This window comes from Aulonocara sp. 'chitande type north' Nkhata Bay, linkage group LG14 (assembly GCF_057382095.1).
Source record: "Aulonocara sp. 'chitande type north' Nkhata Bay isolate Kocher_YH1m ecotype deep benthic linkage group LG14, A_spYH_male_GT1.1, whole genome shotgun sequence".
Taxonomy (NCBI): Eukaryota; Metazoa; Chordata; class Actinopteri; order Cichliformes; family Cichlidae; genus Aulonocara; species Aulonocara sp. 'chitande type north' Nkhata Bay.
The window spans coordinates 23,607,489-23,635,006 of record NC_141357.1 but is presented as its reverse complement, the minus strand read 5'-3'; the positions used below and the strand labels follow the sequence as shown (position 1 = coordinate 23,635,006).

The window sequence follows — 27,518 nt, the reverse complement described above, 5'->3', positions numbered from 1 at the left end:
TATTTCTCATAGTGACGACTCCCCTCAAACAAATGACCGTAATTTCCTAACCGTAGGGGCTAGAACGGTCATTCTTACACCGTTTTGTTCAGAAGAGATGGGGGAATCTTCAAGTGTTGACAATTTAATATTAAAATATGAATTTTTAGAGATATATGACATGGATGACTTGTTGACTTAGAAGCCACGAATTCCCCAATATGCAAATTTGAATGCCTGAGACCACATATGTGATTGGCTGGCTGGGAAGCCGTGCAGGCCCTGATTTGTGGATTTGAATTCCTCAGCCCTCAGATATGATTGGCTGGCTTAGAAGCCACGAAGGCCCCAATATGCAAATTTGAATGCCTCAGGACACTTATTTGATTGGCTGGGAAACTGTGCAGGCCCTGATTTGAAAATTTGAATGTCTCAGTCCTCACAGAGGATTGGCTGCCTGGGGACCTGGCAGAAATATATAGAAATACTATTATTAAGCATAAATACTACATTTAGTAGAAATACTATGTTTTAGCACAAATACTATAAAAAGAAGAAAAACTATAATTTAGCAGAAATACTATATTAAGCACAAATCCTATAAAAAGCAGAAATACTATAATTTAGAACAAATAGTATAAAAAGCAGAAATACTATAATTTAGCAGAAATACTATGTTAGGCACAAATCCTATAAAAAGCAGAAATACTATAATTTAGCAGAAATACTATGTTAGGCATAAATCCTATGAAAAGCAGAAATAGTATGATTTAGCAGAAATACTGTATTTAGCACAAGTACCGAAAAGTACCAGAAATACTATGATTTAGCAGAATAGTAATAACTTATTGAAACACAAATGCACAGAGGGACACACAAACACAGGCTCTAATCCAGTCAACCAGTCTAACTATGTTCAATTTAAATCCTACAATGACATGCTGCCAAATAAGGGCAGGGTCCTCTCTCTCCCACTAGACAAACACACACACACACACACACACACACACACACACACACACACACACACACACACACACACACACAGGGAGAGAGGACTAAGTTTCTAGGTCAGCCTGGGAGCTGCTGAATTTGAATCCACCAATCAGAGAGGCTGTTTACGTTTTCCCGCCAAAACAGGTGCATCTTTTTACACACGCAGCACAGAGACATAGACCTGCTTCTTTCAGTTTATTTCACATAGTGAGGATTCCCCTCAAACAAATGACCATAATTTCCTAACCATAGGGGCTAGAGCGGTCATTCTTACACCGTTTTGTTCAGAAGAGATGGGGGAATCTTCAAGTGTTGACAATTTATCATTAAAATATGAATTTTTAGAGATATATGACATGGATGACTTGTTGACTTAGAAGCCACGAATTCCCCAATATGCAAATTTGAATACCTGGAGCCCACATACATGATTGGCTGGCTGGGAAGCTGTGCAGGCCCTGATTTGTGGATTTGAATTCCTCAGCCCTCAGATATGATTGGCTGGCTTAGAAGCCATGAAGGCCCCAATATGCAAATTTGAATGCCTCAGGACACATATATGATTGGCTGGGAAACCATGCAGGCCCTGATTTGAAAATTTGAATGTCTAAGTCCTCACAGAGGATTGGCTGCCTGGGGACCTGGCAGAAATATATAGAAATATATAGAAATACTATGATTAAGCATAAATACTACATTTAGTAGAAATACTATGTTTTAGCACAAATACTATAAAAAGCAGAAATACTATAATTTAGCAGAAATACTATATTAAGCACAAATCCTATAAAAAGCAGAAATAGGATGATTAAGCATAAACACTACATTTAGTAGAAATATTATGTTTGAGCAAAAATCCTATAAAAAGCAGAAATACTATATTAGGCACAAATCCCATAAAAAGCAGAAATAGTATGATTAAGCATAAATACTACATTTAGTAGAAATACTATGTTTTAGCACAAATAGTATAAAAAGCAGAAATACTGTAATTTAGCAGAAATACTATATTAGGCACAAATCTTATAAAATAGCAGAAATAGTATGATTTAGCACAATAGTAATCAGTTAAACAGAAAAATTGGAAAAGCAAAATGGACAGCTGAAAAAATGCTGAACATGCTGAGGGTCCCTCAAATATACTTGTTAAATGAAAAAATCAGCAAAAAAATGCACAGGGAGAGAGAAGTAAGTTTCTAGGTCAGCCTGGGAGCTGCTGAATTTGAATCCACCAATCAGAGAGCCTGTGTACTTTTTCCCGCCAAAACAGGTGCCTCTTTTTACACACGCAGCACAGAGATGCACAGGATTATTGCAGCCTATTTCTCATAGTGAGGACTCCCCTCAAACAAATGACCATAATTTCCAAACCGTAGGGGCTAGAGCGGTCATTCTTACACCGTTTTGTTCAGAAGAGATGGGGGAATCTTCCAGTGTTTACAATTTATCATTAAAATATGAATTATTAAAGATATTTGACTTCTAATGCACCATAACTGAGTAGAGCGAAGCAAAAACTGCCTTGACTTGCCCTCAAACAACGCTTTGTAACTCGAAATCTATTTGGAGTATCGATATCATTCTTTCACCGTAAGAGACAGCAGGCTTTGGTGAACAGTCATGGAAATTTTCAGGTCTCTGTGGAAATCCAAAAAAAAGTTATGACGAGAGAAAAAAGTGGTTCATTTCCAGAGTTTTAAATCTGAAGAAATCTGAGCGAAGGACGAATTTCCTACCCTCAAACAAGTCCAACTCATTTCAGAACGGTAATAGGTGAGAAAGAAATTCTTGAATTGTGAGCGTCAGGGGTGTCTGAAGATATTCGGGGACAAGCCTCATGTCTTAAAGTCGCTTCGTTAAGGAGATATGACGATTCGAATATGCCTCTCATTACAGAAATCCAGCGATGATTTTGAACAAGCTCTCCATTGACTTTATATGGAGAGTTTTGAGACCTTGTGTTGGTCTGAGGAGATTTGCAAAAATTCTATAAATCCCACAACAATGATAGTGACATTTTCTGAAAGCCAGCAAAAATACCTACGTTTTGATGTATAATTTGTGGAAGTTGAGTGAAAATTGAGCAAGTAGCAAGAAGTTGTTCGGACATGAAGTGAAAATTGCAAAACCTTCAGTGGCACACTGGAAGCCAAGAGCATAGCAACCATAACAACGCATGTATTTTGTGAAAAATCACAATTTTGCAACTCAAAACTTTAAGAGGCATAAAAGTAAAACAGTAAAAGATTTCAAAAAGCTGAATCATACCTGAATAGCCCAATAATTTATGAACATTTTAAAGTTTGAATGGTTGTTCTAGGTGAAAATATGAGGAAGTAGTTAAGTTTCAAAAACAAGCAAATTTTAGCAGAATTGCAGAAGTTTCCCATTCATTTCAATGGGACAAATTAAAGGAAAAAAGTGGAATATTTTAAAAAGTATAATAGTTAAAAATAGCAAAAATCGTAGCGTAAATTAGCAGAAATAGCAGAATAGTTTAAAATTTGAACGGTGAAAATCGGCTGAAAATTGTGGAAGTAGTTAAGTGCCAAAAAGTGTACGGAAGCAACTAGAATAATAACTAGAAAAATTTGCATTTCCTGCGAAAATGCAGTGTGGATGCTTAAAGCTGAAGCTGTATGCAAAAAGTAGCTGAAAAAGCTGAAAAGTTGCAGAAATTGTAAAAACTTTGCAGAAGCAAAGGAACTTTGCTAAAATGGAATAACTTAGCAGAACTGCAATCACTTAGAGGAAACTGTAAAGCTGAAGCTGTCTGCTGAAAATAGTTGAAAATAGCTGAAGAAGCTGAAGAAATCAAAGTCAGTGTTTAAAAAGTTGTTGAAATTTTAATAACTTTGCAGAAGAACATCAAGTTAGCAAAAATGTAATAACTTAGCAGAAATGCAATAACTTAGAAGAAACATAACAATTCAGCAGAAATGTTGTAGTTTACCAGAAGCTACAACTTAGCAGAAATGTAATAATTGATTAAAAAATAATAATAACTTGGCAGAAATATTACAACTTACCAGAACTGCTATAATTTTGCAGAAATGTAATTATTAGGAAAAAAATTTATACAGATAACAGCTGAAAACGATGAAGTAACCTCAAAGTTACTTGTTTAACTGTGAAAAATGACCAGAAACATTAGAAAAGAAAGAAAACCAATTCAATTCAATTTATATAGCAAGAAATCACAACAAAAGTCACCTTAAGGCGCTTCATAGATACAGAGAAAAACCCAACAATCATATGACATATGACCCCTATGAGCAAGCACTTTGGCGACAGTGGGAAGGAAAAACTCCCTTTTAACAGGAAGAAACCTCCAGCAGAACCAGGCTCAGGGAGGGGCGGCCATCTGCTGCGACCGGTTGGGGTGAGAGAAGGAAGACAGGAATACCAGCCAGCAGATAAACTGATGTGAAACAAAACCAAGGTAAAATTGCAGAATTTACACAGTTGGTGAAATGTAAAAATGGCAACATAAAAACCCCAAACAAACAAACAAACAAAAAAAAACCAAACAACATTTAGTTAATAAATGCACAAGATGATTCGATGATAAATATGGTACCAATCTACAAAATACTGTCGAAATGAAGTCCACATTGTGATATATTTCAGGTGTGGAGAGTCACACAGCTAAACAATCGATGTGCATATTTAAAGAATCAAATAAAGAACATTGTTGTGGAATAAATTACAGTGAATAATAATCACTGCCCTGCGTTAGAGAGTGACTTATGATGAGGTATTAATTGGCTTAACTTTACCTCTAACAGCTTTTCAGATAGTGCTGTGACCAGGGTGAAATCCATCATAAAGTAACTGTAAACAGTAGAACCATTAGCATGAATGTTATGGTTCTACCCTGATCAAAACTCAAGTCTGCTGTTTGACCTGATATAAAATGATAAAGAGGAACACATATAAATGACCTTTATGAACTTTTCAAAATGACTTTATATGTCTGACCCATTATCTATATATATTAGAGCAGATGTGGAAAACCACTGTTAGACCTACTCTATACTAACACAAACACAGTCAAAAATTCATTGCTAGTGTGACATGTGGTCCTTTTTGCCTTTGACCAATGATATGCTGGTTACTTGGACCAGTTTAGTATTTGCTGTCACAGAGGAATGTTAACCATAAATCCAAAAGACAAAACTGAAAAAAATATGTTAATTGCAAACATGTTTTTGCTTAGTAAGAGGATTGAAATTACATGGAAACTGTCACCTTAAAGCCTCATTGTAAATATCATCACAAACAGGTGTTTTCCACACGGTTAACAAAGCTCCACCACATCCAATCACTGCATATAAATCTAAAAGAAAACAACAACAAATAAAATGTAATTAACACAAGTGAAGTCTAAGGAGCTTGGAAAGAAAAGCGTCTGGACTTCTTTGAGTTCCTTGAAGATGTTTCACCTCTCATCCGAGAAGCTTCTTCAGTTCTAAGGGTCAATGGTGGAGAGTCCCAGATTTAAACCCAGTGGGAGTTTCCCCCCAAAGAGGGACAAAGAACCCCCTGATGATCCTCTACCTAATCACATGAGCCAAGGTGTGAAAGTGGGTGTGGGTCCCAATCAGCCAGGGTTTCGGGTGAGCTCATTGTGAAACCTGGCCCCACCCTATCATGTGATTTCCCGAGGTCAGGAAATCACCCACGCCCACTCCCAGGATGTGAGTGGACGTTACGGTGTCTGGGGAGGGAACTCAAAACTGGATTATAGATGGCAGACAGTTGGTGTCATAAACCACCGCCTCTGTTTAAAGATGGTCGCTCACAGTGGACGTAAATGGCTTCTTTCACTCCTCCATCTGTCCAAAATGTGAACATTGGCATCCTCAAAGACTGACCTTTGTCCTTTAGATGCAGATGAACTGCTGAGTCTTGTCCCGTGGAGGTGGCTCTTCTATGTTGTGCCATGTGCTTGTGAAGTGGCTGTTTGGTCTCTCCGATGTAGAAGTCTGGGCATTCCTCGCTGCACTGTACAGCGTACACCACATTGTTAAGTTTGTGTTTAGGAGTTTTGTCTTTCGGGTGAACCAGTTTCTGTCTGAGTGTGTTACTGGGTCTGAAGTACACTGGGATGTCGTATTTGGAGAAAACTCTCCTGAGTTTTTCTGATACACCGGCTACATAGGGGATGACAATGTTGTTGTGTCTGTCTTTCTTATCTTCCCTCGCTGGTGTCTGATGTTCTTTTCTGTGAAGCTGGAATGCAGGCACACTGGACGAGCTTATTCTAAAAAATACAGAAAAAGGAACATTTTATTTGTGTTAAGGCCTAAAAACTACAAATAAGTTATACAATGAACAATATTGAAATACCTTATAGGTGCTGCAGGCCATATAACCAGAATCCAGAGCAATCTCACACTCACATGATGGTGAGGAAAGACATGAGCTCTGCAGTGAGGTTTGAATGTCTCAGTTGGAACACTGAAGAACTCAGAAGACAGCAATACCTGCACCGAGAGACAGAGTAGAAAAAGCATAGATTTGTAATCCATAATGTGAATTAAAACTCAAAAAGTGTCAACAAGTATAATCATTTGAGTGTGGAATTATTTATGCAATAAACAGGATTTTAATTAATTAATTGAATTAAAAACACTGACATTTTTTTTTTATCAAAGATAAAGAATGATACCTCTCTCTGCTCTGAGGATCACTGAGCATCTCTGACAGGAAATACAGTTTCCTCAGTATGAGTCATCATTGATGGTCTCAGAGGTGTGTAGTGTGGTAGCATGATGATGGTCTCCAGATCAGGCAGGAGGTCAGGTGATGGGTGTGTCATCTTCTCCATTGAAGACACACTGGTATGGCAATTCATAACACAGCAGTCTCCTTGTGGCATGTAGTTATCTGTGCAGTCCAGCACTGATGGATCAGGTTTGGCTCAGCAGTTCATGAAGATGGTGTCTGAAAAAATATATCTAACAAAACACGTGCTTATAACACCACCCACCCAGCTCAGCCCCCAAGTGTCTATGTAATGCTGGTATGGGGTGTCGGTTACTAAGTCTAATTAGTGCATCAGAAAGCGGGGGCTACACCTAAAGCCCACACTTTTTGATGTCTTTGTTTATTAGCAGCTTTTTCCAGCTGCTCAGAGAATTCTGACTTGGCCTTTATCCACCCAAACCCAAACCCACCCGGATAAAGGCCAAGTCAAACTCACACACCATACCAGCATTACATAGACACTTGGGGGCTGATCTGGGTGGGTGGTGTTAAACTGTAGTCGGGAACTTTCAGAAAACTATCCATTTACTTCTAAATCAGTTTTTATACATATTCTGTAAGCTGTACTAATGTTTTTCTCTACATAATGTATCATTATAGACATCTCTGGTAGCCTAAAGATAGTTTATAACTTTTGACATTTTTTACCTGTAAAACATGATAAGCAAAAACTCATTCATCACAAAAACTTTTGATTCTACAAAAGCTACTATAATCAAGAAAATATAATTGTCTGTATTTATTCATGTGACCCATAATAAATACCTGCATTTATGTGGGATTTATTTATTTACTATTTCATATTTTCAAGCCCTTGGAGGGGAAGATCTCGTTTGTTGAGCTACATACGTCACAGTAAAAAGATTTAGTCATTTAAAACATGAGAATAAAAGAAATGATGTTGGTTTAATAAATGTTGCAGCACATTTCAGATCAGAGGTGCATGATAGCAGATGTTCTCTGCTCTGCATGAAGTTCAGCAATGATTTGGTGAAATGATTAATAACATTGCAATAAGAAAGGGTCTTCTTACAGACAGAGTAGGGAAGACAATTTTTTCAATGAAAAATATTTTTCATGCTCTACAATCAGTAAACTCTGTAACAAACATGATCTGTAATTGTTTCAAAACTCACCAGATGACTTCATGATTGGCTCGAGGACAGGACACAAAACACAGGGTTGTGGTAACTGTAATATGATCTCAGAACACCTGAATATAGACATTTCTGTGGCTGAGAAATAAAAATGAGGTCAAGCAGGGTGTTCTTGTCTGTAGTGCCAGAAGTGATCAGCTGTGAATACCCTCTCGACTGAAACTGCTCCAGAATCTGTTTTCTTCCACTCTGCAACTGGTTCTCATTAAAATCTCCACACACAATTATTGGGTGACAGTCCATTATTTCAAGTGAATCTAAAAGACTTACCAGGTTTTGCATGAATGGTGTCAAACTGTAGTCAGGGGGTCTGTACACAACAGCAATGAGTGCAGGGAATGGAGCCTGAACCTTCAACACTAAAAACTCAAGATCAGTGACATTATGCAGATACTGTTTTACCTGAACCTGAAAATGATTCCTTAAATACACAACAACTCCCCCACCACTTCTGCTGGCCATGTGAGGAAAGTTTGTGTAGGACACATGTCTGTTGCGTTTGAACATGGTGTAGCCGTCCAAATGAAGACTGTCTGCAACAAAGGAGCCTTGAAGGTGAGACTCAGTGAGACACAAAACATCTGCTAAACACATTTCATGATGACTCTTGATGTCACTGATGTGAGATGGCAAACCCTCTGTATTGTGATGGATCAGTGTAAGAGTGTCAAGTCTGCTGGCTGTTTCTCTGACCTGAAGAAGAGGCATCATTTCCTCAACACTGGCTTGTCTCATGGTTTGGAGCGCTGCAGTTACCTCGGGATTGGCGTAAATCTTTTTCTCATCCAAGTCCTGCAAATAGAGTCCACTGAGAGACGTCACCCTGCTGAGAGCAACGTAAGCCATACCTGGTTCAAAAATGTTCTTCATTGAAACTACAGCTGTCTGTGTTGTAAGACCCTGAGTTTTGTGAATTGTGCAAGCGAATGCTAGCTTTACAGGAAACTGTCTGCGTACCGCTCCTTTAAACTTCAGACTCTCCTCTGCTCTCTCAATGTAAACCAGATCATCAGAAGCTGCATTAGCACTGCGGTTGTGTCTCATAGGCTGCCGGTTGTCCATCCTGAGCCCCAGTTTAATTATGTGTCCATCATTTTCAGATCTCACCACCTTTACCAGTATACCAAAAGCACCGTTGACCAAACCGTTTAGTGTGTCCAAGTTTCTGGTCAGCATGACTCGAGCTCCTTCAGCAACATTCAGAGTGTCAGGTAAATCATTTCTCCCACCTGTAAATGGTTTGTCTCTTTGTTCCATTCTGCCTGTACATTTATCCTTCTGGAAATCGTCTGCATTGATGATTATGATGTTTGAATGAAGCTTCTTCAGGGTATCTGTGTTGTGGGATTCCACATTCTTGTTGGTGGCATAAATGTGTAAGACCTCAGTTGGACATTCTTCTGGTGCAGTCACAGCCTGTGACAACAAATCTCTGTCGCACTGAGAAAGCTCATCTGTCTTTTCTTTGACTCTAATCCTGTTCAGCATCTCTGCAAAGGCCACATCATCTTTCTGACGCATGATCTCGGTTAGAGTGATCATCTGAAAATGCTCCTGCCATAGGTCAATCTGTTCTGGATCGTAAACACAGAGAGGTTTAGACTGTCGCACTGGTGGCAGCTGGTAAAAATCTCCAACAGCTAAAACTGACATTCCACCAAAAGGTCTCTGAGTGCCTTTGATTTGTTTCAGTCTTGCATCCACATAAGCAAAAAGGGGTTTTGAAACCATTGAAATCTCATCAATAACAATAATTTCAGCATTCATCAGCTCAGATCTGACTTCATCCAGTTGGTTACCAAGTCCTTGAATGGGTGGTTTCAGACTCCTGGGTAGTTTCAGTAGAGAATGTAATGTAGAGCCATTGATAGAAAAAGCTGCTGTACCGGTAAATGAAGTCAGTAAAACAGTTGGATTTGATATGTCAGCTTCTTCTGCATTAGCAGGCAGTCTGCTCAGGATCTTTGATGCTTCAGAGTGAATACACTTAATCAGATGTGACTTTCCAGTTCCTGCACCACCATTGATATAGAAGAAAAATGGATCTGGGTTCAAACCACAAACTCGCTGAATACACCAGTCTCTTATGGCATAGAACACGCAGGCCTGCTTCTGGTTCAGATTCTGATACATTACACGTACCACGGCTGGATCGACTGCAGGTTGTTCTCTGATGGCTCTGATCTCTGTTACAGCATCAGACTGACGACTGTAGTCGGGGACATTCTCCTGTTCGTTCTCATCATCAGAATGTCTCTCAGGAAGATTCTCATCACATTGCAGCCTCACAACTTCAGATTCAGGAGCAAGATTACACCATTCATCAATCACAACATCCCTATTTTGTTCAAACTCTTCCAGTGCACTCTCAATATCCTCAGAGTTCTTCTCATACTTGTCTTTATTTCTTTTCACAACCCTTTTCACAGACTCACTGTGGTCTGAACATGGAAGTCGTACAAAACCTGAGTTGTAGAAGGACTGATAGGTTTGGAACCCTTGTGGTTTCAGTTCCTGCTCTGATCTGTGTGGAAGGTAAAGTCTCAACAGTCGACCATAATATTGCTCAGGATCTTTTTCCTGTGAACAGTGGTAATATCTGATTATAGCTGGTTTATCATTCTTTCGCCTTTGTACAAATCCAAGCTGGTTTAGAAGAGGAAGCACATCTTTTCCTTCATTTGGACCACTCACCAACCTGCACAAGGCAGCAAAATCAGCCAGTGACATTTCCTCATATTCTGGGGTCTCAGGTCTGCATTTGTATTTATCACTCAAACTTGTCATCCAAATATTACAACTGTCGTGTGTTGTGCTTTCCAGGAAGCTCATGGGCCGACTCATTTTTACCGGGTTATCATCTGTTGGTACAAATACAACACTGCGGGAACATTTTTTCATTTTTAGGCCACAGACTCGAGTCACACACTCCTGTGCGCTGATTTCTCTCTTTTTTGAGTAAGCCTGCATCACAGCTCTCATTTCATCACACTCATTGACGGTGTTCTTATCAGAGTTGTCAATAACTGTCTTCAGGTATTCAGAGAGGCCAGATTCTTTCTTTGTTATATATTTACAGAGGTATTCTATACATGAATAGGCATTCAAAATGAATGAGACATCTAAATTAGAGTTCCAGGCTTCAAGCAGGTCTGGGTTGTAATTGTTGATCCAACACTCATTTGGGTCACGTTTCAGAATCAGAGCTGTTTTCTTGTTTATGTCTTGGAGGCATTGTTCATACTCATTCATTGTTAAGTTGCATCGTGACAGAATCTGCTCTATGGTGAGGGAAGCAGCTTCAGGTTCCTTCAGCAGGTTCAACAAAGGTCTGAGTTTGGCTTTTGCAGCTTCAGTGTCTGAATCCTCATCCTGTCTCACAATCATTGTTCTTGTGGCTGGTGGTTTGGGAAACCCAAATCTACAACCAGAGTTCACACTCTTAAAGCATGTCTTTGTGTGGTTTTTGCTGTGCTTTTGTAGCTCAGTGACTTTTTTGTGCAGTTCAGGTTGTTTTTCTGGATCAGGGAGTTGAGCTGAGATGTATCTGTCAACAAAGTCACAGACAGTTTGGTCGTCATCCACATCTGCTTCTACCTTTTCTCGAATCCACAGCAACATGTGTATATGTGGACTACCTCTGTGCTGGAACTCAACTCTGTAAAAGTAATCAATGATCTCACCAAGGGGCTGTGCAGGAGAAAAAAGCAAATCTCTGAACAAAGCCTCAACACGTTTATCAAACATTCGCATGGTGGTTACTGGATTTGATCTTAGAATTTCACACTTTTCTGACCAGTCCAGGGCTTCAAAATCAACCTCTTCACCTTGCTGTCTCTTTATTGCTTGAATCACTTCAGGCCATCTCATCTCAGCAGCAGAGAAAGTGACAAAGAACTGAGGTGTTCCTATTTGGCGAACCATGCTGAATAGATCTCTGGTAGTTTTCTGCCAGTAAGCTGGAGTTCCTCTGAGTGGCTGCATAAATCTGATTGCATCTTTATTTCTTACCAGCTTCTCTACTTCTGTCTTACTTTGTAACATTCCTGATGTGATTTTGCGTCCATCTTTGGTCATAGTTTTACCTTTCCTTAGCTGTATTGTCATGCTGGAATTAGCCAAGTGTATTTCAGTGACAAACTGTGAGAAAAACAGGTAATTTGTGTCTTTAGCAAATCTTGCATCAATGTTGAAAAGCCTTGACTTGAAGTAAGCACTTGGTGTGAGTTTAAGACGTCTCTTTTCATCCAGTGTATTCTGACCAGTAGGAAACTGCACAGGAAATGCCATGGCTTCCAAATGAGGAGTTCTGAAGAAGCTAACAGGATTGTTTCTTTCTGCAGGAGCCACACAATATGTGTTATCAGTGAAACAGAGAATCTCTTCTGAAATGTCTACAGGCTGCAGACAACTTTCTAGAGCAAAACCTCCATTGTTCAAATCACTTTCTGGTTCATCTGGATTTTGTTCCTCTGGTTGTTCATCACAGGATTGCATATTAATATCTTGGTCACTTTGAGACTCACTTTCGCACAAAAGGGCATCTTTTTCATAGTTGTCAATTTCCATTAAATCTGCTTCATTATAATCATCACTTGCCATGCTGGCTTCATCACTGCTGTCATCATCAGGTAACGTTGGATCACAAAGCAATGCATCATCTCTAATAACAATATCTGTGTACTGTGGATGAATTTGTTTCAGTTTACGCAGAGCTTGAATGAGTTTAGACCAGGTGACAGTCTGGAACAGCTGATGGCCTTTGTAGCACAGTCGTCTTTTCAGCTTTATCCTCATGATCTGTGATTGGCTTCTGATCCTCGGTAAACTGTCAACTGTTTGTTGGACCTCAGATGGTACACACACCACATTACCACGTATGAGTCTCTGTCTCCCCTTTGGAAGAGGAATAATCTTAGCAAATGGTATGCATTTGGCAATCAGATGTCTCTCCAGAATGTTGAGATCACAAAGTTCAGCTGGAATATCCTGCAGTTCTAAACCATTAACAGCAGCAAGCCTGGGCATGCATCCACTTTTGAGGGAACTGTGACATGTGTGACAGATATACTCTTTTTTTCTCTCAACAGGAAAGCTGCAGTGATCATGACATGCTTCATCACACACATGAACAAATTTACCAGTTAGACACTGATGAGCTACAGTCTGGTGTTTTGAGTAATTTTCTCTTTTGCAGATTTTTACCTGATTAGGAAAAGAAGCTTTTAGACAAACAGTACAAACATAAGATGGTGCTGACTTAATGTTTGATCTGAAACGAGATATGGCCTCATTCATTAAAGTGTTCTCTGGATGACACTGTAAAGTCTCAGCCGGTCGATGCATCTGGCGATATTTCCGTTTTATATTCATTGCACATCTGATATTATGCATCTGTCTGAAAGAAAAACCGTTCCAATATTTTACTCTCATTCGTTCTCTCATATTGTCCTTGTGTTGTTGCTGAAATTGTTTTTCTTCTCCATAACGCTTAGTCAGATAAGATCGTTTTTTCTGTTTAAAATCTTCACTTTTTTTATATAGGTTATATACATATGACCTCATGTAAGCTTTATGTTTTTCTCTGAATTCAGCACAAGTTCTGTAATTTCTTCTTATACGTTCCTTCTGCTGTTCTCTAAACATAGGAAATTGTCTATAAGATTCTTTATATGTTTTTCTCATACGTTCCTTCTGCTTTTCTCGGAATAAAGAATCGTCTTTATACATCCTTATGACACATTCTCTTTTTTTCTCTCTTATTTTAGCACTTTCTCTATAGGTTCTTCTGAAATGTTCTCTCTGTTTCTCTCTATATGTAGCATTTAGTTTATACAGATATTTTTTGTACACACTCTTCTTCTGTCTGTGATCAGGATCATTAGACTTTCTACTACAACCTTTTTTCTTTGCCTTAAAACTTTCATCAAAAGTGTACATCTGCCTTTCTTTCTTCTTCTGATTTTCCTTTCTCTGTGGTACTTTTTCTTGGGCTAATAATCTTCTCCTTATTTTTCTCCTTTGCTGTTTATTATATTTCAGCAGTTTATCTGAGGGTTCCTCTGTTATATTAGTTAAACAGTAGGCAGTGTTTGAATCATTCTGAGGAACAGAATCTGATGTTACCTGCGTTTCTCTCACAGAGGATGCAGATGTTTCTTTTTCTAAATACTCAGAAGGAAGATGGTTGTTTTCAGTAGCAGCTGTCTCATTTGAATAATCCACTCTGGATGATGTCACTTCAGTCGTTAAAGTGTCTCTCACAGTCTTCTGTGTCTGGTCAGTAGATGTTTGGGAGTTTATTTCATGAACAACTTCATTTAAAGCTGGTGCTGGAACAGTTGTAGCTGTTTGTCTGTTTTCATCAGCATCTCTTTGGTCAGCAGCGTTTTCACTGTGAAACTCGATGGGCTGTAGCTCATAAGTGCAGCTTGGTGCGATGCTGAACATTCTGTACAAACGTTTGATCCTGTCAATCATGTCATTAAGACGTGTGAACTTCAACATAACTGCAGTTCCACCACTTACACTTGGCGATAATGGCATACCAGTAGACTTACGTGGGTGAGGGTCAAAATATGCATATTCACCTGAAGTCAGCCTGCTAACAGCGATGACTGTTCCTCCCATGACTAGCAAAGCATAGCGAACGTCTGAAGCCAAACACTGTAATCCCTGTTCAAGGCTCGGAAAGTGATCTGTACCATCAAATGTGCCGTAATGAGCAAACTGAGACATGTCGACTTGATACTCGTGTCTGCGGCTGGTAACAACTGAAGGAAGTTCATCGCAGGCTAGAAACACACTGTTCACAAACCTCAGTCTGGCATCTGAATAGACGGCATGGCCTTTGTCCAACACACGGTTTAGATCTGCTCTGGTAATAAATTCATCCTCGTGTAAGAATGACAGGAAAACCAAACTGTTAGCCATGCATTGCTGATTCCGGTACTTTCCATACCTAGGAGCGGCCTGGCTTCGGGAAGCACAGACGCTACTCACTCGTGGACGACTTTCACTGTTTGTAACCTGTACATGAGACTGTACTGGAGCGTGTCCATCATGCTGTGTTTGTACAGTTAGCTGTGGTTCAGTCTGGATTAGCTGCATAACTTCAGGCTCTGGGACAGACACTGAGGGAACACCTCTCTTTACCACATCTGCATAAGACACTGTGGCTGTCTCTTCATCATGCTGTGTTTGTACAGTTAGCTGGGGTTCAGTCTGGATTAGCTGCATAACTTCAGGCTCTGGGACAGACACTGAGGGAACACTTCTCTTTACCACATCTGCATAAGACACTGTGGCTGTCTGAACACTGCTCTGCACTTCAGTGCTGGGAAAAGTTGAAACACACACCTTTACCTGCTCACTGCTCTGAGAAACATTCAGCTGTTCTTTCTGCTTTTGCCATCTAAGCTTCTGGGACTGCGACCTTTGACCTTTTCTTGGCATTTTGCTGAAGTACAACCTGGAGCTTATATGTGGTTATACACAAATGTAAACAAAACTGAACCTTGAAACACAGAAAAACGTATAACTCCTCAAATTACTGTTAAATCTGAGAAATGTACTATTATATATAAAAAGCTGATTTTCTACTCCAAACTCAAAATAAAGGAAATTCAAAGTTCTCTGGAAACAATTTGATCTGTTTTATTGTAGCTCTTTTTGAAACTGTATAATTTTACTTATATTTTTTTAACCAGACTGGTAAATAATTACAACTTCTGTAAAATGATATGCAGAATAAATCTCAACAATCAACAGGCTATATTAAAAGTCTTAGCTCTTAGGGGAGTTTATGTAAATCTTTCAGATATCTAAAATTGAAATCAAATATATGGAGCTTTGGTGGTGTGGTGATAAGATGACTGGTGATGAGGATTCTCCAGCTGGATTTTCTGCAGCAGTCAGGAAACAGGAAGTCCTCAGGCGCTTCTCGATGACAATACTAACTGAATACTTACACTGAGTGACAAAATGGGTTTGTCCTTAAATAATAGTACTATAAACTTGCAGTCAAATGTTATAGCCAATGAAACAGACTAACAGACTGGATCTAATTTATTATTTATCTGAATGTATGTATTACAAAATAACCAGATTATCTTATTACAAATAAACTTATAAAAAGGTGATATTTTATACAATTGATCAAAGTAAGCCAAACTAGCAGTCCAAACTAAAGTCTAATGCAAAATTAAAATGACAAATGTAGGGCTGTGTAAGTAGTTTCTACTAAAAGTTCTACTGTACTGTAATTCTACTACTGTATATTCAACTTGTAATTTCCAGCAAAATGACTGAATGTGAGAGAGTTTAAAGACAGGAAAGAAAGAGCAGTGAGAGCAGAGATCTCTCAGAATTCTGTAACAGATAGATTGGATTCTGAAAAGGATTTCTGAAAACTTGGATTCTCAAATTAGATAGAGCAGTAGAGATAGAGGGATACAAGATGGAATGGCTTTCAAATTAGATAGAGCGGTAGAGAGAGGGATACAAGATAGAATGGCTTTCAAATTAGATAGAGCAGTAGAGAGAGGGATACAAGATAGAATGGCTTTCAAATTAGATAGAGTTGGGAGAGTGATAGGATAGACAGAATTGCTTATAATGATAGAGAGAGAGAGGATCTTCTGCAGCAGGTCACCTGTAAGACACAAAAGGCCTGGAATTAGTCATATTTCCAACATGCTTGGATTTACCATATTCTTCAGACTATATGGCACACCTAAAATCCTGTCATTATCTCAAAAACATACAATGTGCCTAGCGTATCGATTCTGGTTATGCTTACTGACCTCAAACGGGATTTCTGTGGTACACAGCGCTCAAAATTCTGTCAAATATTTTAGTAATACTTCGGTAAGCTACAAAGCTGCGCTGCTTGATGTATTGTCAGAGCATTATGGCTACCATAGTCAGGACCCTCGTAGAGTAATTCGTACGGTGCTTCAACATAACATTATGGTGTGTGTACAAGGACCTGGCACGTGCTAAGAGACATGCTTAAGAAGCAGATTTCAAACTGATCAACCCATGAAGAGTTTGATGAATTTGTGGATGAGGAATGAACTGAAAAAGTGAGTGTATTGTTCTGTATTTTATGTGTTACAACTGAACAGTGTTGAGAGTTGTTTATGAATGACTTGAATAAAGTTTGACTTATCTGACTGTTTGTTTGGCTTAATCTGCCTTAAAAACAGGCTTGTTTATTGACATTATGCCTTATAATCTCAAAAATACAGTACATGTAGGGCTTTAAATACTAAAGACTTCTACAGTAAATTATTGGAGTGAACAGAATGACAATGTTTAACAAATGATGGTGGAACTGTTATAAGGACATTTTTACGTTCTATTAAAACAATAAACTAAGTCTATAAACTCAAACCAAGACGTGCTGCTACAGTAACTTACTGTAAATATTATATGGTCCAACAAAACCAACACACTGAGGTTACAGCAGACAGTTTCAGGCCACTCTGTATGAATTTTGGCAAAATGAGAAATTTGGAGACAGCTAGTTTCTACACAGCAGTTTCTACATATTTCAGTCACATTTGGGGCATGTTTGATACACAGCAATAAGCACTACACTAAATCTATAATAAACGTATCATAGCTGATATAAAGGCCTAATTAGCAAAATTTAGTATGATGATAATTTCTTTGTAGATCATTTCATGATAAAAAAAAGAACAGAAGTGAGTGCTGTATCTGAGCTGTTGCATGTAAGATCTTTGCTGGAGATTCCCACATTTCTTAAACAAACAAACAAACATGACTTTCAGACACAGTTCATCTTTTGTAAATTAAGCCAGGATTATTTTCAAAAAACAGCCTTGATAAAAATATCAGGCCACTATAAAATGTCTTATGTTTATGTTTTCATCCCACCTATATTTTGCAAGTCATTATGACAAATTACAAAAAGCAGTTTTTAGGCAGTGATTTAAGGGAAGAAGCTTTTGAAATCCACAATGTCCTACCACCAGTGGTCTCAAACTCTGGTCCTTAAGGCCTGGTGTCCAGAAACTTTTCTATGTGTCCCTGTTGCAACACACCTGAATAACATTAGTAGGTCATTAGCAAAACTCTACAGAACGTGACTGCATGCTGAGGTGGTAATTCAGCCATTTGATTCATGTTATAGCAGCTCATGAGTGAATGAACATGACGCAATGAAAGTACTTTTAGAAGGACATTTTTCCAAACACTTAAATTACTTAAATTTGAGTAGTCTTAGGGGATGTCACTTCAGCACACAGTGAAATTCTATCCTCTCACTAATGACCTACAAATGTTATTCAGGTGTTTTGTAACAGGGACGCATGGAAAAGCTTCAGGACACCGGCCCTTGAAGAGTGGAGTTTGAGACCCCTGTCCTATGTGAATATTTAATTGTCCCTAAACTGCTAGTCGTGAGCTGCTCTAATGTGAAACAAACACATATAGTTCTGTAAAGGTTTACAAAGAGATTTCTAAGGATCTGGAGACCCCAGAAAACAGAAACCCTCCCAGACGTTGTAGCTGAACAGGCAAAAACAAGTTGCCTAATAATATCTCGATGATAACCAACAGCTGTGCTGACTAACTGCACTAAACTGAATCATCTATAGTGAGAGAAAAACACCAGCATTAAAGTCAAACATGGTGCTGTTACTGTGATGTCCCAGAGTTCCTTTACTACTTCAGGACCTACATCAACTCATCAGGTCCTGGGCTTAAGTTTAATCACACTTAGGATCTGAAGCACACAAGCAAGTCCAATTGAATGAATGAAACAAAACACTTGGTGTAAACGAATCAGTCTGGACTTTAATGAAATTAAGATTCTTGGTATGACTTGAAAACCCTATATTGGGCCTTAATTAAGACTTTTTTCTTTTCTTTTTTTGCCTGTCCTGTTTGGATCTAATTATGACAATTCTGAAATTATAGTGGACCAAAATCAACCAGTGATGTAAACCAGTCATTACCAGTTACTGTAAATGCTTGATGGTAATTGTTGCTATCAGGGCATCCACAGCTGGGTATTAGAGACCAACATGTTTTTACATTAGACCAGGTTGTTCTGGTTCAAAAATGAAATCATCACTTTAAAACTGCTTTTTGTATTTATCCAGGTCATCCTTGTTAGATGATTTGAAACGTGAAAAAAGCATAAACAAAATAAATCTGCAAGGAAGAAAGACCTTTCTCAGCACTGTACCGCAGACAAAACCTTTACTTACCAGACTTGAGACGATCAGATCAGTATCCTAGAGAAAGGAAACAACACATCAGATCACTGTTTAATGACTTAGACTGTTGAACCTCTTCGCACACAATCCAATTTACTGTGACATGAAATAACTAGTAAAATCCTCAATTTCTCCAAGCCTTTATGAACTCACTGTAGTCTGAAGAGGACAAACTTCAGTTACAGAGTCTCACATGGTGATAACATGTGTAATAAAGGCATGCATACTACAGAAGTGCAAAGAAGAGGCACCAATATTTGTTGGTACAGATTATGGCTTTTTAGCTCCATCATTTTCTATCACAAGTCAGTGCTTAATAAAGTGTGGAAAAACCACAACTGTTACAATCAACGGAAAACCTCACCAGGTTTTAGTTCTGATCTGAATATGTAAATCCTAAAATACATGTAAATTCTGACATGTTATAGTAACAACAGTGGCACACCATTTTGCAATTACAAAAATTATAATAAAAAGTCCTTCCATTGTACCTGTTGGCAGGAATCTTTTTGTATTTTGCAATATTTCCCTTTTATATAAAATTTTAAACACAATGTATCAAGCAAATTATTAAGAAACTGATTTAAACTTATTGTATATAAATTACACACAGGCTTTAACATACACAACATTGCCTACTCACAACTCTGGTCCTCTGAGTTTTTTTATTATTGCTTAAATGTTTAACCTACCACTTCTGTTCACTCAGGCAAAAATACTTCTATAGTGGTCTGACTTTAATACATCAGAATCAGAATCAGAATACTTTATTGATCCCTGGGGGAAATTATCAATACATAAGCAGAATATGAGTGAAGATATAAATCAACAACTGTGGTGCTCTGCTACGTAAATCCACAAACAAACGGAGAACACAAACAACTGTATAAAAACAGTTGTTTGTGTTCAAACATAAAAATCAGACACAAATGGCCTGTTAAACTTCAGGGACAGTCAGAGGTCATGTGTGGGGCCTTTGCTGCTACAAGTTATAAATTCTGACCATTTGATTTTGCCCATCAATAAATGGTAATCTCACAAAAACCAAACTACGTTAGGTAAGTTGCTAAACATGTTACACAGTGACAATGTCATATTACTGCAGTTACAATTGCTGCTTACTTACCAGCAAACGCAAAACCAAAGTTCTGTTTCACTCTGTAACAAAAGAACAAAAATACAGAATCAGACAACTAAAATCAGCATCAGAGTCAATACTGCATCACAATCTGTAGTGAAAAAAAAAAATCTGTTAAATTCTTTGTTTACAACAGCTTTACTATAAACACCCGATCTTCTCTTTCTGCACCTTATTAAAGATTTCTGTCTTTATTAAGGTGATGTGTCGTTTTATCGATCTGCAATAAGCCACAGAAATTCCTCATTAACGTAAAGCTCTAATACTTTGGTGCTATTACATAACACAGCAGATACCACAAGCAATGATTTGCTCGCATTGCACACTTGATCAAATGATAACATCACAGTTTCAAAGCATGCAACAATCACAAATAATACTTGATACTATAAATGCTTGATGGTAGTTCTTCGTATCAGGGCTTCCACAACTGGGTATTAGAGACCAGCATGTTCTCACATTAGAACAGATAGCTCTGGTTTGGTTTTCTCTGCTTCATACGTGAAATCATCACTTTAAAATGCTTTTTTGTATTTATTCATATCATCCCTGTTAGATGATTTGAAACATGTGACAAAAAAGCATGAACAAAATAAATCTGCAAGGAAAAAAAAGAATTTTCCCAGCACTGTACCTCAGACAAAATGAACTCACTTTAGTCTAAAGAGGGCAAAATTTAATTGCAGAGTCTCAAATGGCCTTAACATGTGTAATAAAAACAATAATTACTAGAGAAATGCTTTGATAAGCCTTTAAAATTAAAATTAGACATAAATGGCCTATTAAACTTCAGGGACATTTTTAGGGACACTCAGAGATCTAGTAGGGGGGGGGGGGGGGGGGGGGGCTTTACTGCTTATAAATCCTAAATGTGTTTTTGCCCATGAGCAAATGGCAAGATATCACAGAAAGCCAAACTATTGTATATAAATTGCTAAACATGTTACACAATCCCAATTTCATATTGCTTCAGTTACAATCACTGTTTACTTACCAGCAAAGGCAAAACCAAGCTTCTAGTTCACTCTGTGTAACAAAAGACAAAGAACAAAAGTACAGGATCAGAAAACTCAAATCAGCATCAATACTGCATCACTCTCTGTTGTCAAAAAGATTCACTAAACTTCTTTGTTTACTACAGCTGGAATACAAACAACAACTCTCCTCTGTTTTCTTTGGTCTACATCTCATTTAAGATTGCAAAACACTCATACATGAAAAACTGCACGGTGTATATTTTTAAGGCTTTAATATTTGAGGTGGTCTGCATTCAAATTCTACTTCCTAAAATATTACCAACTGCACATAGTATCATTAAATATGCTGTAGTTTTAAAATAAATATCTATGTACCATACTACTAATAATATACTGCCATATTTTATTTATGTGAAGGTGGGCTGTTGTTTATTTCATTAATTTTCCACAAAGTGAGAATTTAAACTGTGCTGCAGATTTAGGTTGGCACAAACAAGCCTTGTTAAACAGTTCTTAAAAATTAAAGTCTACAAATTAGGAGTTCTTAATATTCTTGGGCTATGTCCACATGTACACAGGTACTTTTGAAAATGGAGATTTTTCTATCCGTTTGCACCTTTCGTCCACACTTAAACGGCGTTTTCGGTCACTGAAAAACTAAACGCTTGCCAGGATATTTTTGAAAACTCCGTTTTTGCATTTATGTGTGGACAGGGAAACGGAGAAAACGCAGCACCTTTTTTGACGTCACACTGTGCGCCACGTTATTGTTTCAATGAAATGCATTTCTACAATACGGTTACTGTTAATTGTTCTCTCTGCAGTGTTTAAATGCTTACATATACACACACACAGTTACTGTCCCCCCCACACATATGACTCTGTTCTGCTTTTATGCCCCATCTTTGTTTGCTATTTCCCACCGAGGCTTCTAGACTTCTGATTGGCCAACATTTCTACACTTTAGGAATATATCGCCACCTGTTGCTTTGGCATGTTCATAGCAGAGTTTTCCTTCATTTCTGCGTTTATGTGTGGACGGGATTGTTTTTTAAAACGAAAACGTAAAGTCTCAGTTTTCAAAAATACCCGTGTATGTGGGGACATAGCCTATGTTTAATCCTCAGTTTCTCCCCCCCTCCTTTCTCTTAATTAATCCACAAGACCTGGACAAACGTGACTCTTTTTCTCCCGTGTTCGGTCAGAGGCGATAAAATGGCTCCTTTGATCTTGCCGACAGCTGACACTGAATCTAAGATGGCGGTTCGTTAAAATCTTTACAGCATAAAGAATGAGGCCGTTTTAACCAACTGATTTGTGAAGAGAACTAACTGCACCTTATGTAACAGACTGACAAACACACCAAATGTAATTAATAAAACAACACGATAACCGTGGTTCACAGTCAAATTTTCATTTCACACTGGGCTCAAAGGAGCGCTAGGCATTAGCATCGGGTTGTTAGCTCATCAAACACTCCTTTTACATACAAAAATGACAAAGTTTCACTAAGAAAAAGCAACCACTGTGTTACTCTAATATGAGTTATACCTCGGTTGGCTTTATAAATCACTAAAAGAACTCGTTAAATCGCACAAACAGACTATAAACATTTAGGAGAGAAGAGGAGAAGCAGAGCAGCAGCACTCACCCAGAGCGGACTCAGCGAAGTGTGCGGAAAGGCGGATGTCCGGCAGTCAGGTAAAAGATGAGGCGTTCACGGGTAGTAGGAAATTCCAGTATTACACACAATGGGCATTGTAAACATCAAAAATGTAGGTGATTTTAAATATTCTATACAATATTTATTTGCTACAGAAAAAACTCGCAGAACTTTAAATCTATAACTTGAATAAATATTATTAGAAGGCTCTACTCCTGAACACCAACACCAAAGAGCTGAGTTCACCAGACCTGAAAAAAAAACAACAACAACCAGTCCAGGACAGTCAGTCTGCAAAGATGTTTTAAAGACAAATATATATATATATAAACATTATCCATTAAGGATTCCCCTCAAAACAAATGACCATAATTTCCTAACCGTAAGGGCTAGAACGGTCACTGCACCGTTTTGTTCAGAAGAGATGGGGGAATCTTCAAGTGTTGACAATTTATCATTAAAATGTGAATTTTTAGAGATATATGACATGGATGACTTGTTGACTTAGAAGCCACGAATTCCCCAATATGCAAATAGTATGATTAAGCATAAATACTACATTTAGTAGAAATACTATGTTTTAGCACAAATAGTATAAAAAGCAGAAATACTGTAATTTAGCAGAAATACTATATTAGGCACAAATTCTATGAAAAGCAGAAATAGTATGATTTAGCAGAATAGTAATATATAGAAATAGTATGATTAAGCATAAATACTACATTTAGTAGAAATACTATGTTTTAGCACAAATCCTATAAAAAGCAGAAATACTATAATTTAGCAGAAATACTATATTAAAATTAAAAATGCAAAAGACAATAAATGTCCCTAAGGACCTCTGAAGGTTAAACACAAATCCTATAAAAAGCAGAAATACTATATTAGGCACAAACAGTATAAAAAGCAGAAATATTATAATTTAGCAGAAATACTATGTTAGGCACAAATAGTATAAAAAGCAGAAATACAATTATATAGCAGAAATGCTGTATTTAGAAAGAAAAATATAACATAGTAGAAATTGTATGATTTGGCAGAAATACTATATTTAGCACATATACTGTAACATGACAGAAATTCCTCCAATTAGTAGTAATACTTTAACATAACACAAATGTTATGATTTGGCACAAAAATCATGATTTGGCAAAAATACTATGATTTAGCAGAAATACTATTATTGAGCAGAAGTACTAAGATGTAGTAAAAGTACTTTGATTGAACAGAAATACAATTATGGAGGAGTAATACTTTAAAATGGGAGAAATATTGATACACACACACACATACACAGAGCCTAAAGGGAAGAGTATTTGTGCCATGGAGTGTTAACAAGAATGTGAGGTCCATATTATCAAAAGCTGGTAAAATCATAAAAGTTTGCAGAATTGTAATAAATGATGAATATGAATTACTGGTCTGTGACAGTGTATTAATTTGTAGGGAAAAAAAAACATGTTGACCAAGGTGGAATCGAACCCACGATCTTTGGCTTGCAGAGCCGTGTCATTACCAACTGCGCCACTGGGAAAGAGAGCGGCCGCTTTGGAAAAACAGGCTGATGAGGAGTCAGAATTAGATCGCGGTGAGAGGCGAAAAACACCGTTTTTTGGAGTTACAAAACGTTGTGTAACTAAAAAACTAGGTGGACTAGAAGCATAATTCTTCTACTGGCTGAATCAGCGGACTTTGGTGTACTTTGACTGCGATTTTCATTGCTCTCTGTACATCTGTCGCTGAGATATGACGAGAGAGGAAACGGGAGACCTCAGATATGATTGGCTGGCTGGGAGGCCGTGCAGGCTGTGATCTGTATACTTGAATGTCTGAGTCCTCACAGAGGATTGGCTGCCTGGGGACCTGGCAGAAATATATAGAAATAGTATGATTAAGCATAAATTCTATAAAAAGCAGAAATAGTATATTAAGCACAAATCCTATAAAAAGCAGAACTAGTATATTAAGCAGAAATCCTATAAAAAGCAGAACTAGTATATTAAGCACAAATCCTATAAAAAGCAGAAATAGTATATTAAGCACAAATCCTATAAAAAGCAGAACTAGTATATTAAGCAGAAATCCTATAAAAAGCAGAACTAGTATATTAAGCACAAATCCTATAAAAAGCAGAAATAGTATATTAAGCACAAATCCTATAAAAAGCAGAACTAGTATATTAAGCACAAATCCTATAAAAAGCAGAAATACTATAATTTAGCAGAAATACTGTATTTAGCACAAGTACCGAAAAGTACCAGAAATACTATGATTTAGCAGAATAGTAATAACTTATTGAAACACAAATGCACAGAGGGACACACAAACACAGGCTCTAATCCAGTCAACCAGTCTAACTATATTCAATTTAAATCCTACAATGACATGCTGCAAAATAAGGGCAGGGTCCTCTCTCTCCCACTAAACACACACAAACACACACACACACACACACACACACACACACACACACACACACACACACACACACACACACACACACAGAGGAAGAGAGCTGCCAAATTTAAATCCACCAATCAGAGTGGCTGTTTACGTTTTCCCGCCAAAACAGGTGCATCTTTTTACACACGCAGCAGCACAGAGAGGCACAGGATTATTGCAGCCTATTTCTCATAGTGAGGACTCCCCTCAAACAAATGACCATAATTTCCTAACCGTAGGGGCTAGAGCGGTCATTCTTACACTGTTTTGTTCAGAAGAGATGGGGGAATCTTCCAGTGTTAACAGTTTATCATTAAAATGTGAATTTTTAGAGATATATGACATGGATGACTTGTTGACTTAGAAGCCACGAATTCCCCAATATGCAAATATGAATGCCTGAGACCACATATATGATTGGCTGGGAAGCCGTGCAGGCCTTGATTTGTGGATTTGAATTCCTCAGCCCTCAGATATGATTGGCTGGCTTAGAAGCCATGAAGGCCCCAATATGCAAATTTGAATGCCTCAGGACACATATATGATTGGCTGGGAAGCCGTGCAGGCCTTGATTTGAAAATTTGAATTTCTCAGTCCTCACAGAGGATTGGCTGCCTGGGGACCTGGCAGAAATATATAGAAATACTATGATTAAGCATAAATACTACATTTAGTAGAAATACTATGTTTTAGCACAAATACTATAAAAAGCAGAAATACTATAATTTAGCAGAAATACTATATTAAGCACAAATCCTATAAAAAGCAGAAATAGGATGATTAAGCATAAACACTACATTTAGTAGAAATACTATGTTTGAGCAAAAGTACTATAAAAAGCAGAAATACTATATTAGGCACAAATCCCATAAAAAGCAGAAATAGTATGATTAAGCATAAATACTACATTTAGTAGAAATACTATGTTTTAGCACAAATAGTATAAAAAGCAGAAATATTGTAATTTAGCAGAAATACTATATTAGGCACAAATCTTATAAAATAGCAGAAATAGTATTATTTAGCACAATAGTAATAAGTTAAACAGAAAAATTGGAAAAGCAAAATGGACAGCTGAAAAAATGCTGAACATGCTGAGGGTCCCTCAAATATACTTGTTAAATGAAAAAATCAGCAAAAAAATGCACAGGGAGAGAGAAGTAAGTTTCTAGGTCAGCCTGGGAGCTGCTGAATTTGAATCCACCAATCAGAGAGCCTGTGTACTTTTTCCCGCCAAAACATGTGCCTCTTTTTACACACGCAGCACAGAGAGGCACAGGATTATTGCAGCCTATTTCTCATAGTGAGGACTCCCCTCAAACAAATGACCATAATTTCCAAACCGTAGGGGCTAGAGCGGTCATTCTTACACCGTTTTGTTCAGAAGAGATGGGGGAATCTTCCAGTGTTTACAATTTATCATTAAAATATGAATTATTAAAGATATTTGACTTGTAATGCACCATAACTGAGTAGAGCGAAGCAAAAACTGCCTTGACTTGCCCTCAAACAACGCTTTCTAACTCGAAATCTATTTGGAGTATCGATATCATTCTTTCACCGTAAGAGACAGCAGGCTTTGGTGAACAATCATGGAAATTTTCAGGTCTCTGTGGAAATCCAACAAAAAGTTATGACGAGAGAAAAAAGTGGTTCATTTCCACAGTTTGAAATCTGAAGAAATCTGAGCGAAGGACGAATTTCCTACCCTCAAACAAGTCCAACTCATTTCAGAACGGTAATAGGTGAGAAAGAAATTCTTGAATTGTGAGCGTCAGGGGTGTCTGAAGATATTCGGGGACAAGCCTCATGTCTTAACTTTGCTTCGTTAAGGAGATATGACGATTCGAATATGCCTCTCATTACAGAAATCCAGCTGTGATTTTGAACAAGCTCTCCATTCACTTTATATGGAGAGTTTTCTGACCTTGTGTTAGTCTGAGGAGATTTGCAAAAATTCTATAAATCCCACAACAATGATGGTGACATTTTCTGAAAGCCAGCAAAAATACCTACGTTTTGATGTATAATTTGTGGAAGTTGAGTGAAAATTGAGCAAGTAGCAGGAAGTTGTTCGGACATGAAGTGAAAATTGCAAAACCTTCAGTGGCACACTGGAAGCCAAGAGCATAGCAACCATAACAA

General features: G+C 37.8%; 1 protein-coding gene and 2 long non-coding RNA genes across 4 annotated transcripts in view; 1 reads left to right on the top strand and 2 right to left on the bottom strand.

The window, feature by feature from the left end:
* Positions 1–27,518, top strand: part of LOC147314596 (uncharacterized) — a 51,556-nt gene that overhangs the window by 15,933 nt on the left and 8,105 nt on the right. The window lies entirely within an intron of this gene.
* On the bottom strand, positions 3,802–6,467 carry LOC147314598 (uncharacterized). Its single transcript, XR_015124690.1, has 2 exons — positions 6,328–6,467; positions 3,802–6,241 (listed from the first exon to the last, which is right to left on the bottom strand). It is a non-coding gene; the product is annotated as an uncharacterized LOC147314598 (long non-coding RNA).
* Positions 15,947–23,209, bottom strand: LOC147314597 (uncharacterized). The gene is made up of 5 exons (XR_015124688.1): positions 22,920–23,209; positions 21,286–21,317; positions 20,280–20,311; positions 19,145–19,171; positions 15,947–16,557 (listed from the first exon to the last, which is right to left on the bottom strand). It is a non-coding gene; the product is annotated as an uncharacterized LOC147314597 (long non-coding RNA).